Source organism: Pogona vitticeps, chromosome 6, assembly GCF_051106095.1.
Source record: "Pogona vitticeps strain Pit_001003342236 chromosome 6, PviZW2.1, whole genome shotgun sequence".
Classification (NCBI taxonomy): Eukaryota; Metazoa; Chordata; class Lepidosauria; order Squamata; family Agamidae; genus Pogona; species Pogona vitticeps.
The window spans coordinates 79,645,883-79,665,618 of NC_135788.1; the positions used below are offsets into that span (position 1 = coordinate 79,645,883).

The following is a 19,736-nucleotide window of genomic DNA, read 5'->3' on the forward strand; positions in this document are numbered from 1 at the left end:
ACATCCTCAGGGTTGGGGGCTTGGAACTGATCCCTCACAAATACAGGGGTCCTATTGTACAGACTAGATTAAAAGTTTTGCATGGTTCTCATGCCTGGTGGGGGTTAGCTGCAAATTCTTTTCAGAGATCTGTCCTTCCAGGTGTCTTCAGGTGTCTTTCTAGACATGAGTAGCGATTGATTATTTTATTATGTTATTGGGTGTTTATTATTATGCTATGGTTTATGTAATTTGGTTCACCTAAGCCACCAGCTGGCAGTCCTCGGTCGCCTTCCTGGTTTTGTTTTTATTTCTTTGTGCTATTACCTATGCATTTTTTTATTCTTTTAGTTTGTATGTTTTACTTACTTGTGTAATCTGCTCAAGCAGTATTTCATGAAGTCAGGTGGTCTAGAAGCTCAACAAACAAACAAGCAATCAATCAAACAAACAAATGCAAACTCTTGGTTGTCTTGTGTTCTGAGGCAAGGATAAGGAATTCAGTAGTCCTCCTCTCACTGACAAGGAATTTTCTGCCACCCCAAAACGAATTATGTTGGCCAGAATGCTGTTCCGTGTATCTTATTTAAGAAAAGGCAATGGCAAATTTGCACAAAACTACTTTGTTTAAACTAAGAGAACCTGTTCCTCTATTAAGTCATTGAAGCCCTAGATGGGCGAACTTTCTTAACAATTTAGTCCGTCCTTCTGTGCTTGCTGTGTGTCTGCATTTTGCTTCGCAAAAGCAAAGGACACTAGAGACCTTGCACCCAGCTTTAAGAGACCATAAATATATAAAAAAAGAGAGGAGCTTTATTATCTTACTCTCAGTAGGACATGAGAAACATCATGAGGCCTGAAACTGCCATTTCAAAATGTCCCACGCTGAAACAGCCTAGATTGAAAAATAAGAGGTATTTAGCCATCAAAATCCCCCATGTTTTGCCATAAGGTTTGTGTAACTTGCTGCAGCTAATCGATGAGGATGCTGGGAACAGACTGATCATGTGCCTGATCACATGTCCAACTGTGCAACAGAGATGTGCTGTGGCACCTCACCAATGAGCTGCCGTCAGCTTTAGTACCTTCCGCAAACCATCAGCAGACACTAGTAAGATTTCAGCCAATGAGTTTTGGCACCACGCAATTCCTTTTGAATTTACTGTATCTAGAGTAAAACATTTAGCAATAATCTGATTGAAAATGTCTTATTCCACTCCCCCTTAGTTCACACCAAGTACTACAATATTTGAATGTTCTATTTTGTTCTCACCTTATCTCTTAAGACTGGCTGAGAGGAGGTGTATTTTCAGTCAATACAGATAAATTGTTACTTATATATATTTCTTTTCTCCAACTACTCCTTCAACATGCTCAAGAAAAAAATATTTCAGAACCACTAAAGCTGTGAGATGGTGTGGCTCAGTAAAGCTGAAGCATTCCCATAGTACACAGAAATTAGCATCCTTCACCATCAATGCTTTCCCATTTCCCCAACCCAAAGTGCAATGAAATACATTTCTGGGTCTTAATTGGATCAAGCCAGTTCACAACTAATCAGGCTCGGTACCTTGGAGTAATTTACAAACCAGTGGCGAGCTCCTTTTTCCCCCCCTGTGCAAATTGAATGCTTTGTGATGAATTATTAATGACAAAATAGACGCATGTCATACGTTCAGCCTTTGAAACTTTCAGAAGTAGCATTTAGTGTGCAGCACAGACGGGGGGGGAGGGAAGAGAGATGAAATGCTTGGCAACTTGTAATTTCAGAGACAAAGGAAAGTGGGGGATTTCCCCTCTTATTTTCTTATACGGCCCAGGATAAATGAAACCATCCTCTCTGTACCCCTACTACAGACCAGTATTTCAGCCAGAGATGAATGCACAGCGCGGGCGTTCTCGTTAGGATATCTAGAAGTAAATCAAAACGGGATCATTTTATAATACACAATGTCACTGCAACCAAAATGATTACTGGGAAAGCTGGAGCTCTATGAAAGTTACAGCTCTAAACAATAACACCATGGTTAATGTAATTCGTCATTCATTCAAGATACACTCACTGTGCTGAAGAAAACACATGTTGGTTTTGTTACAGAAGCCAGCTGTGAAAAATTCCTTTGTATTTTATGGATCTCTACTTATTCAAGGCCATTAATAGTCAAATCGGGAAATCAATGGAAGGACACTTTGGCTTAAAGACTGAATCGAGCCATACTCAAGAGATTTGCACTCATCAAATGTCAAGCTCCTATAATGTGGTTGTGCAGCAGATTCAGTTTCTACGGTGTAACACTTTTAGGTTTTATGGGTCTATTAGTTTACTTAAATATAGTAGGACTGCTGTATCTGTGGATCAGTACCCACAGTTCCACTTATCCACTGCCTGTTTTTTCATTAAATGAAAAAACCTAGAAATACATGCTTCCAAGCTGTATTACCAGAAGTGGCCACTAGAGGGAACAAGAGTCTATGCTATATACTGTATAGCAGTGGTCCCCAACCTTGGGCCTCCAGATGTTCTTGGACTTCAACTCCCAGAAATCCTGGCCAACAAAGGTGATGGTGAAGGCTTCTGGGAGTTGTAGTCCAAGAACATCTGGAGGCCCAAGGTTGAGGACCACTGCTGTATAGGGTTTCTATATCTGCAGGAGGGGGGCTTGGAACCTATGCCTCCAGATATCACAGTCCTGCTTCATCTATTAATGAACCCTGCAAACACAATTTCACAAAATGAATATCTTCCTATTTTCAGTTATATAACAGACAACACGAACAATTATAACAACAGATTTCTACAAATTTTTGCACCCAAGACCGTGGCAACAGCACCGATAAAGATGTTGGTTGTAGAACTGCAACATTCAAGTGTCCTTCTGAATTCAAATTCAGACAAAAGATAGAAGATATCTTACTCAACAAGGTGAGGCATTCATTACACAGAAGAATCAGTTCCACATGAAGAGTCTTAAAAACTCTGGAATAAAATATAATTCAATTGCATATACAATTCGCTATTTGAATTATAACATATAGGAATTATACCTACATTGAGTTGACAAGGCCCTACTTGAAAGCTGAATAATGGACAGGAAACCCACATGTAGTTGATGAGTCCTCAGTTGCAAACTTCCTTTTTTTATAGTATCTCCCAGCATTCTGGCTGGGGGAATTTTAGGCAAATTCTGGGAGTTGCCATTTAAAAAATGAAAATTTCATGCCTGCTTTCAAGATGTAAACAAACACATACACACACTGTCCATTTTATTTGTAAGAATAGTGGACTTTTAATGCATAGGTGTATCTGTAAATATGTTCTTAATATATCACAACATGCTTAGGGAGGAATTGCCCACAGCCCATGCACATGGATATAAAGAGTTGGCTTCAGAAAAGGGCAGCAGATAGACTGCATACAACTCATAACTGTATAACAACTACAAATTTAAATACCAGTTACTGGATGATTTGAAGGAGTCTCATGCTGCAATAGTTACACTCCAGTAGTGCAGCGAAGATTCTGCACACTGCCTGAGTTTGACCATGGGCTCAGGCAGCCAGCTCATAGTTGACTCAACCTTCCACCCTTTCCAAGTAAGTAAACTGAGTAGTCATGGGTGTGTGTGGAATGTGTAGCCTGTGTAAATAGATTGTAAACCGCCCAGAGAGTGCTTTAAGCATTATGGGATAGCACATATGCAGCACACTTTGCTTTGTCCTATATCATACAAATGGAATGGGATGATTTTTTTTACAAATGAATAGAAATAATTTTATTTTTACATTGTGCATAAATAAGGGCAAACCCTCCTTCTAAATTTCTGATTTGTCTCAGCATTGAATGTGTGTGTCTGTGGGTCAAAGTCTTAGTTTTCCTTGTGCTGATCCTGAGGGAACATTGACTAAATGTTTTCCTTGACAATAGTGTAATAGGTAGGCAATTTTTTATTACAAATTTATTTTCATAGACTTATGGATTCATATTTAGTTTGTGATTTACTAAGATCCTTAAATGTTTTCCACATATGCTGCTGACAAGCCAGGAGAAAGTCTGGTGCTTCTTTTTCCAACCCAGGTCGAGGCACCTGCTCTAGCCTGTGCACTCTTCCTTCTTCACAAAACAAACAAAAAGCCCATTATATTCTTGAAGGCTTTCACGGCCGGGAGCTAATGGTTGTTGTGGGTTTTTCAGGCTCTTTGGATGTGTTCTGAAGGTTGTTCTTCTTAACGTTTCACCAGTCTCTGTGGCTGGCATCTTCAAAGGACAGCACTCTGTGGCAAAGATACTGGAGTGTCTCACCAGAGTGCTGTCCTCTGAAGATACTGGCCACAGAGACTGGCGAAACGTTATGGAATTGTACAGTTAGTGAGGGCTTCAGGAGTACTCCACAGGAACCCAACATCAATGCTAACACATCCTTGTATTTCTCAAAATGCAGCATTCAGAACCCAATCAAGTGTTTCAGGTGATATCTGACCACTGTTGATTCATGTTTAGTTTGTGATTTACTAAGATCCTTAAATGTTTTCCACATATGCTGCTGACAAGCCAAGAGAAAGTTTGGTGCAAATGGGCTGTGCAGGGGAGTGCGTGCAGGGGTGGGGGCAGGTCTGTCTCTGCGGCCCGGTCCAGCTCAGCACTCTGTCCTCTGAAGATGCCGGCCACAGAGACTGGCGAAACGTTAGGAAGAACAACCTTCAGAACACGGCCAAAGAGCCCGAAAAACCCACAACAACCAAAAAGCCCGTTGCTTGGATGTTTTTGCGAGTGCGGATTCCAGGTGTGATCCAACAACCCTAAAACCAGGGAACAATGGAGAGAGAGGGCAAAGGGCTAAAGACATGCAGCCTTATGCTACTGCCCTCATGTCCATAGGTTTCCCCACACTTATTTTTGAGGAAGGGGGAAAAGATGTAGATCCTGGTTACATCTTTAGAGCATTACATATAACTTGTCATTACCACAATTCCTGTATAAACATTCTACATACTTTTGTTCTAAAATCTAACTTATCGTATTTGTTTGTTTGTTTGACTTCTATACCACCCATTTGGCCAGAAGCTGCATAGTATTTACACTGCGCGTGGATAGCTGACAGTGGGTTCTGCCCCCTCCTAGCTGCTCAATTTCACATGTGTATTATTTGTGGAGTTTTTCTAAAAGTTTTCAGTACTTGTTCTGAACAATGCTTCTAAGCTATTTTAAGGTTCACTCACCCTAGCATTAATTAGAAGACTGCTGGTTGTGTTGCTAGGCAATAACAATTTAGTTGTGAAGCCTCTAGTCAAGTAATAATACATCTTAAAAGTGTGCGTGCCTGAAAACAAAAGAAAATTTAGCATAAATTGAATGGTAATAGTGAGGTTTCTATTTCTTTCTAGGCAAAATCAGTCAGATCTGACCATCAACTTAATACATGAATTGACTCCATTAGGAAAAAAAAGTCTGCATTTAAGGCAATATGAACCTATGCCTGTGATGTCTTATCACTTGAGATCCCATTCATAAATGCAAGTCATCACCTGATGTTATAGTTATCAATTGATGCATGTTCTTAGCTGAAGCAGCACAAAGTAAAATTCTAGGCATTTTAATTATGTTGTGGCTCCCATCAACAGATATCTAGAAAACATGTTGAAAAACACTCTTAGAATTGCTTTGTATTTAGATAAGAAGTGGTTACAAGAGAGTATCCTGTACACCAGTGGTCTCTAACGTTTATAGCCCTGCAGACTGCCTGGGGAAGGCAGGGCACTGTGGTCGTGCACATGTGAGAAGGAGCATGCACGCTCTTGCGATGGGCACACTTGTGCGCATGCACAAAGGAGCAAGGGCACTCGTGCAGTGGTGTGGAGCTCGGGGGCGCTTGTGCGCATGTGCAAAGGGGTGGAGGAGCGCTCACATAGGCACAGACACATGCGCACATGCAAAAATGGGCTGTGCAGGGGAGTGTGTGCAGGGGTGGGGACAGGTCTGTCTCTACGGCCCGGTCCAGCTCAGGCCACGGACCAGTACAGGGCCGTGGACTGGGGATTGGGGACCTCTGTTGCAGACCACCCTGACTGCTATCACTGGTGTTGTCAATATTCAGGCTGGCCTTTACTATGTAAAGTTTAGCATCCCTTTTCCTTTTGGCAACATTGGCACGATAATGTGCAGCAATATCAGGCCATTTCCTGGCATTTTGAATCATGGATAGAGAACTACAATACTTCATACTCACAAGTCAGAGGTTTTTGGAAGAATTGAATCTCCTGGTTTTTTAAAATGAAAATTTAATAAGCTACACACACATTCCAACAGCAGTTTCACTCATGTATAAATTACCTGGTGCTAGAGAATGCCAGAAGATTTTTGCATCTGAATTTTGGTTGCTGGGGAAGGGTAAAACCAGTAATAGGTGAGATATAGGTGCAGTCCCTGTGGACCCAAATATTTTGAACGGTTGTTTTGTACTTGATGAAATGGTGAAGCAAAGGTATGAGTATGTGCAATGTAGACAGAGAAAGATTCACATCCTTTAACCTCCCATGTATGTATGTATGTATGTATGTATGTATGTATGTATGTATGTATGTATGTATGTATGTATGTATGTATGTATGTATGTATGTATGGATGGATGGATGGATGGATGGATGGATGGATGGATGGATGGATGGATGGATGGATGGATGGATGGATGGATGGGTGGATGGATGGATGGATGGATGGAGATCTTTATATCATTGATATGGCCTTTCTCCCCATAGTGCCTTACAGCACTCAGAACCTATACAGCACTCAGTAGTTTTAATATATTGTATCAATAACATATTAAAAATGTATACATATACCAGGATAAAAAACAAGATTAAACAATTTAAAAACATTTAATAATTTCTCTAACCTTAATCAACAAAGCATTTGTGAGACACTTATTGCTTACAAGCCTGCCTGAAAAGAGGTATTTGCCTGACAGTGAAATGTCAAGAAGACAAGAGGGAGGGGGATTCCAAACCCTGAGAACAACCACCGAGAAGACCCTCAGCTTGGGAAAGTGGTGCGACTGAGAAAAACTTGCCCAGAAGATCTTAAAAGCCAAGTAAACTAACACTGCTAGACTTGTTCTGCATAATGCAGACTAGAAAGCTATCTCCCAATTTCCAAATCCTTGCTTCATAAAAAACGTTACCTTTTACGAAAGATATCCCCTTACCTTTTGAAACAAACAAAAGGAAGACCCTGGGAGTTAGCAAAGATTGTGACTTTTAACCAAGATCCAAATCATCCAGAATATGCAAAAGATGAACAGTGAAGAAAGACAGGGCCAAAAATCAACGCACTTGAAATGCAGTGTTGGAGGCAAGCCTTACAGATACCACAGACCACTAGAGAGGCAAACAGGTAGGTACTCAATCAAGTCAAGTCTGAAATTTCACTAGAGCAAAAATGAGTAAATTGAGGCTAGCCTGTCTTTCACGGGAATACACAAGTATTAGCTTGCAAGACTGGAGAAGACAACATGGCTAGGAAAGGGGAAGTAGGAAAACAGAACTACCTAGCATAAGGCACTGTTGGTTGCAAGGTCTGAGCAGAGTTGTTAACGAAGGGACATTTTGGAAGTTACTAACTTGTCTAGTCACTGCAGATCTTTTTTTTTTAAATCAAGCAATTATATAATGGTAAGATGGGTGGAATTGTTGACATATGAACTATCAACTGGAGACCAGGACAGGACACAGATACCAAAGCTATGCTAATATAAACTAATGCCATCCTGAGCAACAAAGGGAAAAAAAAGAAGTAATTTCACAAGTGAGCTTTTGAGTATTTGTTCTGTATTCTTTTTATTATTTTAAAAATGTTTTTAATATCTGTAATTTTTAAAAATGTTCAGTATTCATTTTGTATCTGCGTTTTTATAACCAGATATAGAACCATCTTGCAAGTATAAGCTTGTTTCACAAGGAAGGAGTTAAAAACTTATAAAATATTAGCTAAAAGTCAGCTAATTGGGCATTGATTTACAGGGTCAGATTGCCCCAGAGTGGAGCTGATTCCCCCTTTGAAAACTTATGTGAGAAGATTGGTCTCAGAAATCCTGAGGAAATGTTTACTGAAAGTACTAGAGCAAAACACAACTGCTATCTCTTTTTCTAAGGTAAGAGAAAATACTCTGTATAGGCTCTACAAAATTGAATGCTAATTTCCTGAAGAGACTTAGCAAAATGCCCCTCTTTCTGGAAGACTGTCACTCCTTTACTTTCTTTAAAGAAAACCTGAGGGTTTACTCTTTAAAGAAAACCTATCTTTTGATTCTACTATGTATCATTTCACAAAGCCTTTGCTGGCATGTCTGTGCCATGCATGCTCAATGTTCTAACAAAGTCACTCTTCTTCCCATTTGAAAGGTCTTTTTTTAAAGGGGCAATAATTCAGCTACTGCAGCCTAGATTCATTGCATTTTTAAAAAAGGATCTGAGTTTACAATTTTCTTTCAAGAAAAGCAAGACTGGTGTTTTTTCCCCAATTTATGCAACCTATTTTTAATCTGGGTACCTTAGGGTTGCCTATTTTTTATTGGGGGGGAAACAGTTTTAAATTTAAAAAAATCATAACTCAAAAAATCTTTGTCCAAAATCTGTGCCCTTGAATTTGGCACAGAACAAAAGCAGACTGTTTGCTACAACTCTGCCAGATTTGGTGCTGATTCAAAGCCCAGTTTCAAAGTTATGATATTTGTGTGTGGTCTGCCCACAGTTTTAGAATTTCCTTGTGGAATGCAGCCTTTATTTGCTGTGTAATATCAGCGCTGCACTCTTGTGAAGCTAAAATCCAATACTTTTTTTTCCCTTATCCTTGTCAACAATAACATCTTTTAAATGTTTGTATGCCTCAAAACAAATTAAAAAATCAGTCTGGAAACAGTTCTAAAAAATTGGAGAGAGGAAAAGAAATCGTCATCATCATCAACTGCAGAGCTGGAAGGGACCCTATTACCAAGTCCATCCCCTATTAGGAAAACACAGTGGAGAATCAAGCTCCCAACCTCTGCCTCTGTAGCCAGGTGCCTGAAGCACTGGGCTATAAATTAAGGAAATAAAAGGAAAGAATTTTGGAAATGTCTTCCTTTCTTCCTTCCAACTGCAACATATTCCAAAGGTAGACCCAAATTTGGTGCTCAATGTAATTTATAATCAAGCATTTGTTGTTCACTGGTTATTCACTGCAAAGTTACGATTTGAATAGTTCTTATTCAGTGATGGTAGTGTATGGAAAAGGTGACCGTAAAGACAGATTTCCATGAAATTGACAAGTACCACTGCTCCTCTCCCCTGCTGACCCTTTTGTTTTCTAGGTCACCATAACATATGGGGATTTCCAGTGTGGTGTAGTGAATAGAGTGACTGACTAGGACTCTAGAACAGGGATTAAATCCCTATTTGGCCATGGAAGCTCACTGGGGGAGTGCAACTGGTAAGACCACTCCTTAAAAGATGTCATTTACTTTGAAAGCCCTATTAGGGCTGAACACACACACACAGGCGCGCGCGCGCGCGCACACACACACACACACACACACACACACACACACACACACACCAAATGGGATTTATTCTTCACATTCACACAGTCTTTGTTTCCCTCCTTATTTGAGGACTGTCAGGCATACAAATGTGAGGAGGAGAGTAAAGAAACAACAAGTAGTGAGCCGTCCCCTCAGATAGTTATTGTGGAGTCAGAGATATCAGTGAAGCCAGAAATAAAAGAACAAGCAGAGGAGATAGAGGAAGGTCGCGCGGGCAGAGTAGAGAAAGCTCGAGAGGAGGAAAGGCGCGCAGGAGAGGAGGAAAGGCGCGCGGGAGAAAGTCAGTTGAAACGGTGGAGAGAGGAAAGAGAAGGTGCGAGAAGCAAGGTGTACCCTGAAAGAGAGCAGATAGATGTTTTCCTAACTACCGAAGAGGGAGAGATCTCTAAAGAGACGGAGAAGGTGTCTGTATTCAAAGAGAGAGAGTCTGGAAAGTCAATTGAAGATGCTCAAGCCTTCTCAGTTCCAGTAAAGAGATCTGCCCAAGCCCTGTTAGAAGGTGGAAGTGAGGAGGGAAAGACCGGCACGACAAGACCAATCATTCCCGGTCTGAGCCCCGAAGAATGGACCGTATTGGTCTTCCCGAAGAAGCGTGGTCCTGCTCGAATAGTGCATCACATTCCCCCAGAAGTGGAGAAGGAAATATCGAGAGAGGGGGATTGGGCCCGCCACCCTTGTTGCGGGACCCTGTGCGCTGTTCGCAACAGTTTTCTGAGACTACCCGCGGAAGAGGAAGAGAAAACAAGAACCTACTACTAAAAGGGTTAGATGAAGATAAATCGTTATTATGGTTCTGGGAGAGTTCTCCTCCCTCGTTGTCTGTTCATGGTTCAAATGTTAGTAACAAAGAAATGGCAAGTGATCTTATCAATAAAAATGTTTTGTTAAATACTTCTGAATCCTCTCTCGTGTCTCCAAGTAAGGAAAAGCCCCTTAAAGACAGAGAACCCACTCACAACAAATAAAACCAAAAGGAATAGAGATTGGTTTAATGGACATATAGTTTCAATATTCATAGCCTTCCCTTTAATAAAGTTTCTCATGGTAACGTCCAAATGAGAATTCATTTCATTAAAAACATCAGAAAGAGCTGATGTCCAATAGATGCCAATAACCCTCTGGCAAGGAAAGGCAAGCAACAGAGGACATCAGCAAAGGTTCTGCTGCATTGTAAAAATTAATGCTATGGTCCATTTTTCAGATTTACCCCTTTTATGGGGGAAAATACGGTCAACAAATGATATTGCTTTCTGGCTGTAGGAGGGAGCAAAAAGCAGCTGATGTTTTTATATTCTTGACAACTATGAAGACTGATAGTTTTCTAATAAGCAAATATGAATTTTGCTGAATATTGCTTAAGGGATGGGTAGTAATTGGCTTCTAGCAACTTAAATATATTTGGTTCCAAGAGCCCTCTGCTTATTCTATTATATTTAACTCTGTGATCAAGGTTAAGTCAAGTTATTAGTAAAAAAAATACTGCTTCAGTATTTATAAACAGCATAATATACGAAGAGATATGCAGAACTCTCAACGGTTATTATATCTATACGTCAGCAGGTAGTCAAAGCCGTTCTAAGAAGAGAATATACATACCGCAACTTCAAATGTGCCTGTATCATTTTAGAATGTGCGACTGAATGGATAACTTGGACCTAAAAGTTGCCATGGAAACTGATGTAGAATTCAATGCTGCATCTTCCCTACAGCTACATAGGAAGGTTTGGCTATGAAGGCATACGATGCCTGAGCAAAGAAAGAACAAAAAGTGAGCTATACTATTTATTTGTTTAGGGGGGTTGTTTATTTATTCATGTGAACATTGTTTTTCTGACCTTGGTCCCACCAGACTTCATTGCTTTTGACTCATTAGGTCACACATTCCCAATGTATGAATGGGCCCCTTTTCCCCAGTGTTCAGAATAGCTGCAAATAGGTTTACATCTCTCATCCCAAAGCTATGCAAGCAGCCATCCCCATCCCCACCCCCTTCCCTTCATTTTGGGGTCAGATTCAGCGCTGGGAACCCTGCCCTTTGTTGCATCTGGGTCATTTCCAAACTGAAATTTGGGAATCAGTTCTCAGGTAAATTAGCTTTTTGTTCTTTCATAGGCATATCTCCAACCTAGAGACACTGCAGTCCCTTCAGAAAATGGAAACCTGCCACATTATACGTACAGAGATACAGAGATAAGTCTGCTAGTTTTGGGCTAGCTGCCTTTAAAGCTGTTTCCTCTCTCCTTCCTCTCCTCCCCCCCCAAAAAAAAGAAACATGATTTTTTAAAAAGCCTTTATGAAGTGCTCAGCCCAGTCAGTTCATGCTACATTTGTCCTAGAACAGTTTCCTTATTATTGAGACCACTGTCCAAGGGATCTGTAAGAGGGTTTCTAAGCTTTAGGATGGGAATACTGCTGTGCTAAAGACCACAGTTTTTGGTCCAAACTAAGTTCTGTACTGAAAGTCAACTACATGGATAGGCAGCAGATGCAGCTTCTAGAGGTGGACAGGAGAAACAGGGCAGACTTTCAGGGAACAACATTGAGTCAAATCAAGCTACCTTTCTCAGCCGTTGAGGATCCTTGCTGCAGCTTGTTAGAACACCATCAATGTTCCAGGTTGAAGCGCTTTGCTGAAGTTGAGTAGTGACCAAATCTGACATACTGCATGAAATGTCAGTGTTGGGACTAAGCCAAAGAAAGGCACACATGCAAAACAGGTACAGTACAGTGTTCTCAGTAAGTAGGGCACTTTGCCAAAGCCTTTGAAGGTATGGGCACAGTTCAGAGTTGAAGTACTTCCTTGAGAGTACAAACAACTCAAATGATTGTAATGGTCAGAGATGAGGCACTGCACTGCAGGCAGCAGATTTAAAAGACAGAAGGGAAACCTAGGTGAAAAATAGATGGAAGGACAATTCAGTATGAAAGATGGAACAGGGGAGTGACCTTATGTTGCATTCCAGCAAGAATCCTCGCTTTTTTGGGATGCTAGTTAGTGGAGAAGACAGTTTGTCCTGTGCAACTTTGACCAGGTCATGTCACATCTGACTGTGGACTGACTCATACCCTGGGACAGTGGGAGGGGGAGTGTCAGTGGAGATTATTTTCTGCTGGTTCTGATACTGCAGTTTTATCTCCTGGATTGGTTGCTTCTTGATCCAACCACCACCATTGGCCCGCATATTCTGCCCCTGTATTGCTGCTGCTCAGTGTGCTGCTGTGGAAAATGAGGTTGCCCTTTGCCTCATTCCACTCCATCCCCTACCTCTTAACCTCTGGTTTTGGCTTTTAAAGGCCAACATTGGCAGTTCTTTTAGCTTAGCTCTTTCCCTTATGTCAGGGCTGGGCATCATACAGCCTGTGAGATGCATGTAGTCCTCCAAGCCATTGTGGTGGCTGCTGAGAAAATTTTTTAACCCCTCCAATTTCTCCAAAAACAACTAACTGTTAGTGCAGTAGTACAGCCTCTTTTGTGGCTCAATAATAATAATAATAATAATAATAATAATAATAATAATAATAATAATAATAATAATAATAATAATAATGATGATGATGATGATGATGATGATGATGATGATGATGATGATGATGATGATGTGACATCAAGACTGTGACCCTTTTTCAGAGTTTTCTAGGTGGAGAGTACTCAGGAGTGATTTACCATTCCCTTCTTCAGAGGGCGTGCTGGGACTGTGCAGCTTGCCTAAGATGACATAGGCTGGCTTCACTCACAGGAGGCAGATACTTAAACCACTGAACTGTCCAGCCAGTTAATGGCTCCTTGGATGCTTTTAATTTTTTTTCTTTCAACTTCATGTAACAGTCAATTATTCTTCACTGTTTACTGCTTTCATTTTGGTTTAAGGTCACTCTTCTGAACCTGAATTCAAGTACTTTTATAAAGAAGGCTTTAATTGTGCTGTAATGTGACTTCCTCTTAGGTTAATTGGTGTTTGTTTGCAATTTCTCATTACATTGGTCTATGGTTACAGACTTTATAGGCATCAGAGAATCACAGTAAGGATGTGCATTTTGCAGCCTCTCGCTCTGAGCAAGAAACAAATAAACAAAATCCTCTTTTCTCATCACAGCGAGAATCTGTAATTTTTTTCCTGAAAAATCCCACAGGAAATCTCATGGGATAACTGGGATGTTTCACTTTTTTTTTTCTAAAAGAAAAGCCAAACTTTACAGAGTTATTATAATCCCTATGTAAAACAGCATATTTCCTTTCAAGATCCTCTAAGTTATACAGACTCTGGCAAGTTTTCTGGAAAAGCATGGAATAATGTTTTTCTTAAAAAAAAGGGGGGGGGTGGATATCCAGGAAGTTTTGCCGTAGCATATGGAGGTCTCAGCAAGAAATCACAGTAGGGCAAAACTCCTACTGTATCATCATAAACAAAAACAATTTTTCAAGTATTTGCCACATCTTTAAAGAGGAAAATATAGTATCCAAATAATGAAGAATGAAATAATGTTAAACCAAATAAAAGCAAAAAAAAATGTGAAATGACTAAATAAGGGTGCATGCCCACTGGCAATAAGAACTTCCGTTATATTGATTTAAGCGTTATTGAAGGCGATAAGAACCTCAGTTATATTGATTTAAGCATTATTTAAATAGATTTATACGTTTCTAGGCACACAAAACATGGGTGCAACTGATTTATTTGGGCTGCAAAGTGGTTTTTTTTTTTTTTTTTTTTGAACTGGCCAGCAGGGGCATTTAAAAATATCTCAGTTGTAAATCAATTGATTTCAGTTGGATGGATGTGAATACTACTGTCAATTGTTTTATCACTGCATCACTTATGTTCTATACTACAACCATCTGCCCAGTTTGCTCCTTTGGCGCAAAGAAACTTGATTTTTACTTGTGTTTTCCTCTATGGCGTTTCCCCCCCCCCCCCGTTCTTCAGACTATTTGACACCTAGTGCAGCCTCACAGATGTTCCGAATAATATATCACATTTATGTACCACATGACTAAACATCAATATAAAAATATTCAGAACAGAAATTGATTCAAATGGACAGTGGAACCGTGGCCTAAGACATAGACATTCAAAAGCCACAGAGAAGCTGAAAAGTGGCAAACAAGCTGTGATGGCACTTTTTGGAGGCCATTTGTTTTTTTTCCCGGGGAGGAGAGCGCAACTAGATATAGTAGCTCAGTGGTTTAGGTATCTGACTGTGGAACCAGAGGTTGGGAGTTCAATTCCCCACTGTGCCTCATTGACAGGAGCTGGAATTGATGGTCCATAGGGTCCAACGTTCCCTCTAAACTGTGCATGTGCTTGCTCACCCAGAACTCCATCAGGGCTGCTTGTGGGCAGCAGGCAGATGGTTTAATTACTTCCTGTTTTAAATGAAGCCCTGCCGACATCCAGGCACAAAAGGAAGGTTCTCGCAGAGTGGGACAGAACATTAGAGGGAACGCTGACAGGGGCCCTTCCAGCTCTGCATTGTTGTTTTTGTTATTTTGCTGCTGGCCAAAATAAAAATTGGCCTTGGGCTCTCTGAGATCCTTCACTAGAGATTTTAGTTTCGTTTCAGGTTCTTTTGGGGTGTGTTGACCTCTTTGGCGTAGTGGTTAAACTGCTGTACTGCAGCCAAAACTGTGCTCACGACCCGGGGTTCAATCCCAGGTAGTCGCCTCAAGGTTGACTCAGCCTTCTATCCTTCCGAGGTTGGTAAAATGAGTACCCAGCTTGCGGGGGGGGGGGGGCAATGTGTAGCCTGTATAATTAACTTGTAAACAACCCAGAGAGTGCTTGAAGCACTATGAGGTGGTATATAAGCAGCACACTTTGCTTTGCTTTGCTTTTATGTTCATGTCTCTTATGCACTGGTCCTGCTGTTTAACAGGAAAGGGACCTGCCCATTCAGGTTATTTGATTTTACTTTTCCCCATTTATGTTTTATCTGGCAGAAACAGCCATAAGGAACCTGACATATTACCTCAAAAATGTAAAGGCAATAATACAATAATAATCAAAAACACCACTACCAAAAAAGAACCCAATAAATGCAAACATCACAAATTAACCAAATGACAATTACTTTTTTTAAATTCAAACAGGGACTGCACCCCATTCCCCTCACAGACAAAAATCTTAGCAAAATAGAGCACATAGTGACATAACCCCTCTTCCGAAAAGCAAGCAGCAAATACATGCAAAAAATACATACCCCTCCCCAAAGTCATTGCTCCCTTACTCCTAAATAATGGCATGAGAAAAGTATTATGGGATAAACATGGGCCACACTTTATTAAATAATAATTCTTGCCCTCTGTAAAAGGGGGGGGGGGTCCTGCCATAGTGTGGAGATCAGGTTTAAGCATAGAGGTCTCAATGGACCCCTTAGAAAACAAATGGGCAAGTCCCTAGCCCCAAGTTCTCACCGTCATGAAGACAGCGAGAACCTGACCAGCCCAAATTTTACCACCCCTGGACCTCAAGCCACCTTCTGCTTGTTGACTGTTGGTCCGGAAGCACATCTTCCCCCCCAAGCGCTGTAATTGCATGATCTGCAGCGCTGGGAGGTCAGATGAGCTATACATTACCTGTGGTTGTGATGGGACTCGCCGAAACCTGTTCTATCTGCACTACCCACCTGTGTGACCAAATATTTCCACCTCTCAAAATGCCATTGCACCTGCTCCGGTGTGGGATAGGAAAAAAATCCCTGTATCCAAAAGCCAATCAGGATACAGGTTAAAAAAATCCTATCCAGCCCCGAAGGTGACCAGGCAAACTCACACTAGAAAATAGGGCAGGCGGGTGGATTGTCAGCAAGAAAGAGGGCAGAGTGAAGGAAAAACACCAATTAAGTAGCTCACTCATTCCCCTCCTCCCCATCCAGGGAGGCTCTTGTGAGACTCCCAGTGTCTCGCGTTATTCTGGGAAAGGAGGCAAAGGTGACCCATGCTGCTGAAGGTAAGCTCAACAGCGGATCCAATAAAATGACTAGAACATGTAGAGACACTCCTTGATGTGTCCTCTCTTGTATGAGAGCAGCAAGCAGTAGCAGCAAAAAGAATATCCAAAGAATAAACAAGGAAAATAGGAAAATCCATCCAAAAATGAAGGGGAGGGGGGGAAGAGAAAGACAACCAGAGGAAGACAACCAGACACAGCAGCACAAGATGGAGGGTTACAGAAATGCACACATCCGCGGGGAACAAGTGAACAAAAGAAAAACACTTCCACTGAGTTCCAGTCTTATACAGCTCAAAAATTCTGTTCCCTCCACTGAGTTGTTCAGATTGGCTATTCAGATTTCCCACACAATTTGGGAAAGAGGGAAATGTGAAAGAACACAAACTTTTGTTTATCTTTATTTCATTAAAGTGGATCCTTCAAGTTTAAGAGGCTTGCTTTCAGAAATTAGAGTATGAAAAAAGAGAGCCTCTTTTTTATCTTTTCATTTCTGTTTACACAAAAGTCCCATCCTTATCCTTCAACCCTGCATTCTGTTTTTCTATGATAAAGATGTTTCTTTATGGATTATATTTCTTTCCTTCTACATGCTTTCATAGGGGTACTGCTAGCATGTAAAATCCACTGGCTGAAATCCTATTGCATAGAGGTGTAAATCTCACTAGTGTAGGTCCATAGAATCAATGGGGATTTGGTGAGATTCAGAGGGGCCACCACTAAGTTGTGGCTTAGTAGGTTGCAGCTAGAGTAGGTTGATTTTAATCAATGGATTTTATGGAGTAGTCGTCTCACCAAATCACCACTGATTCAATGGGCCAGCTCTAGTGAGACTTACTACAATAAGCAACAGGATTTCAGCCAGTGTCAGTTGTCTTGGCTTTGGCCCCAGTTTGATAGTAAGGCACTAATTAAGTGCCTGCAAACTGTAAATCTTGTAGAATTGTGCTGTTACCCTAGTGCACCCTAGAGATACAGAAGGAGTTTTCTTTTTCTTAAATAATAATTTTTGTGTGTGTGTCAGCCTTTATATTGTTTTACCTCATTGCAATCTAGGAACCTTGTGGTGCAGTGGTTAAACTGCAGTACTGTACAGCGGTTAAGACTCTGCTCATGGCCTGAGTTTGATCTTGGGCTCAGGTAGCGGGCTCAATGTTGACTCAAGCTTTGATCCTTCAAAGGTTGGTAAATTGATTACCTAACTCACTGGGAGGAAGGGACAATGTGTAGCGGGGAGTAATTAAAATTGTAAACTGGCCAGACAGTGTTTAAAGTACTGTGAAGCAGCATATAAGCGGCAAAATTCTGCCTTGGTTTGCTTCTATTTAAACTGAGACCTAGTACCAAGATGCCGACTTAGAGCACAGATAGCTAAAAACTTATATTAGCCAAAAATCATGCATGAAATATTTAAGACGGTGAGCTCATGTCTTGGTAAAAGGAGGCCCTGGGGTATCACATCATCCTCACTCTTAGAAAAACTGACAACATACTGACTCAGAGCCTGTCAGGTTAAGTTTTGAATAGTGATCTCATCCAGTCACTTGGTTTAGTGCATGCCACTCTCATCGGCTACTAAGTGCAAAACACTGTATATCAAATCTGTTATGTCCTTTAAACACAACTGCTCTGCATTGCTACATACCAATAAATAAATAAAACAAAATGGTTGTTGTAAAGGCAGGGAAGGAATGCACGATTATCATCATTTCCCTCCTTTGTTTTTGTTAGAACTGTGTTTTTAGCTGCTCTACAAGATGCAGATGTGTCTCTGTGTGTGGGGGGAACACCAAACATTAAAAAAGCAATCATGGGAATCTATTCACTATTGATTTGTTGCCTGGTGTACAGCTTTTAAAGGAAGGGAAATTTATTTGAGATGGAAAGTGTCAATCTGGCATTAATTGCTGGAAGGAAAACCTCTTTTAGATTTTAAAAAGCCAACCGGATTTGTCAAAGCAGGTATCATTGGGAAGGGATAGTAACTCTGAGAACAGTGAAATGAGATCCAGCATTACTGATGCATGATGAGATCATAGTGGAGGTGGGAAGGTCTTGATGAGCAGGTTAAGAATTTTGCTTCACATACCTGTGGCTCTTGCTTTGAGTATGGGTGGACCAATATGCTTGCAGGTGCTTTTGATGAAAATAAAGACAGGGGTTCAATACCACTGGGCACAAGTTGCATTTGGCCCTGATTATGGTGTCTGAAGCCCAGTCAGATCTGGAAAGTTGAAATCAGTGTTGACCAAAGGAAATAATGGTTCTGTAAAATTTCTAGAGCTTGGAAGAGACGGGCGGAGTGGGGGGAGAGAAAGCAGTTGAGTACAGGATATAAGTATAAGGGGATAACGGACTGTCTTGTGCTTCGTGCTTTGAATATACTTAAGCTTTTTCCTAGATGCTGATATAGGCATTACACATGTGTGCTGATTCTATATCAACCAAAAATGTACCCCAAAACTGTAGAAAGCTATGAGTTCATACATAAAATGTAAGGGCAAGGGGAGAGAGATAGTATATTTTGCAAAAAGAGGAAAATGGTAGTAAGCGAGGAACAGGCAAAAGGCAAATAAAGCAAGTGAAACAGCAAGAAGAAAATGATCAAATACAGTTGGCACCAGTTGTGCTGAATCAAATGTTCTGAACTTACAGTAGAATTAAAAACAAAACAAAACACTAACCATCAACACTTCACAGTAGGATTTTCTGACCCACCATCAAAGCCTTGCCCTCGCTCTAATTGGGAAAGTTGAATTCCTGCCTTCACCTGAAAATAGGTGAGTCAGCCACCCCTGTGGTTGAAGGTTTAAAGTATAGTTGAAGGAAACCATTGTACAGTGGTGCCTCATTAACGACGTTAATTCATTCCATCAAAATCGCTGTAGAGCGAAAATGTTGTAAAGCGAAATAAAAAAGCCCATTGAAATGCATTGAAAACCGTTCAATGCGTTCCAATGGGCTGAAAAACTCACCATCCAATGAAGATCCTCTATAGGAGCAGCCATTTTCAGTGCCTGTAGAGTGAGGAATCCGTTCAAAAATACAGCGGGGAGCCATTTTGAGCACCCGACAATCAGCTATTTTGATTGTTGTAATGTGAAGAATTGGTTCCCGAAGCAGGGAACCGATCTTTGCAAAGCGAAAAAACCCCATTTAAAACATCGTTTTGCGATTGCAAAAACATCGTCGTGAAGCATATTCATCGTTATACGGGGTAATCGTTAAGCGGGTCATG

The 19,736-nt window shown here is 40.8% G+C and overlaps 2 long non-coding RNA genes across 3 annotated transcripts; one reads left to right on the forward strand and one right to left on the reverse strand.

Moving 5' to 3' along the window:
• Positions 1–5,142: 5,142 nt before the first annotated feature.
• Positions 5,143–7,285, reverse strand: LOC144583582 (uncharacterized). Its single transcript, XR_013537460.1, has 2 exons — positions 7,179–7,285; positions 5,143–5,297 (listed from the first exon to the last, which is right to left on the reverse strand). It is a non-coding gene; the product is annotated as an uncharacterized LOC144583582 (long non-coding RNA).
• On the forward strand, positions 7,267–19,149 carry LOC140708062 (uncharacterized). 2 transcript variants are annotated; one of them, XR_012088198.2, is made up of 4 exons: positions 7,267–8,123; positions 9,321–9,439; positions 11,109–11,319; positions 13,180–19,149. It is a non-coding gene; the product is annotated as an uncharacterized LOC140708062 (long non-coding RNA). The 2 variants fall into 2 exon arrangements; XR_012088197.2 differs by having other exon boundaries at positions 7,270–8,123; positions 11,179–11,319.
• Positions 19,150–19,736: the final 587 nt, after the last annotated feature.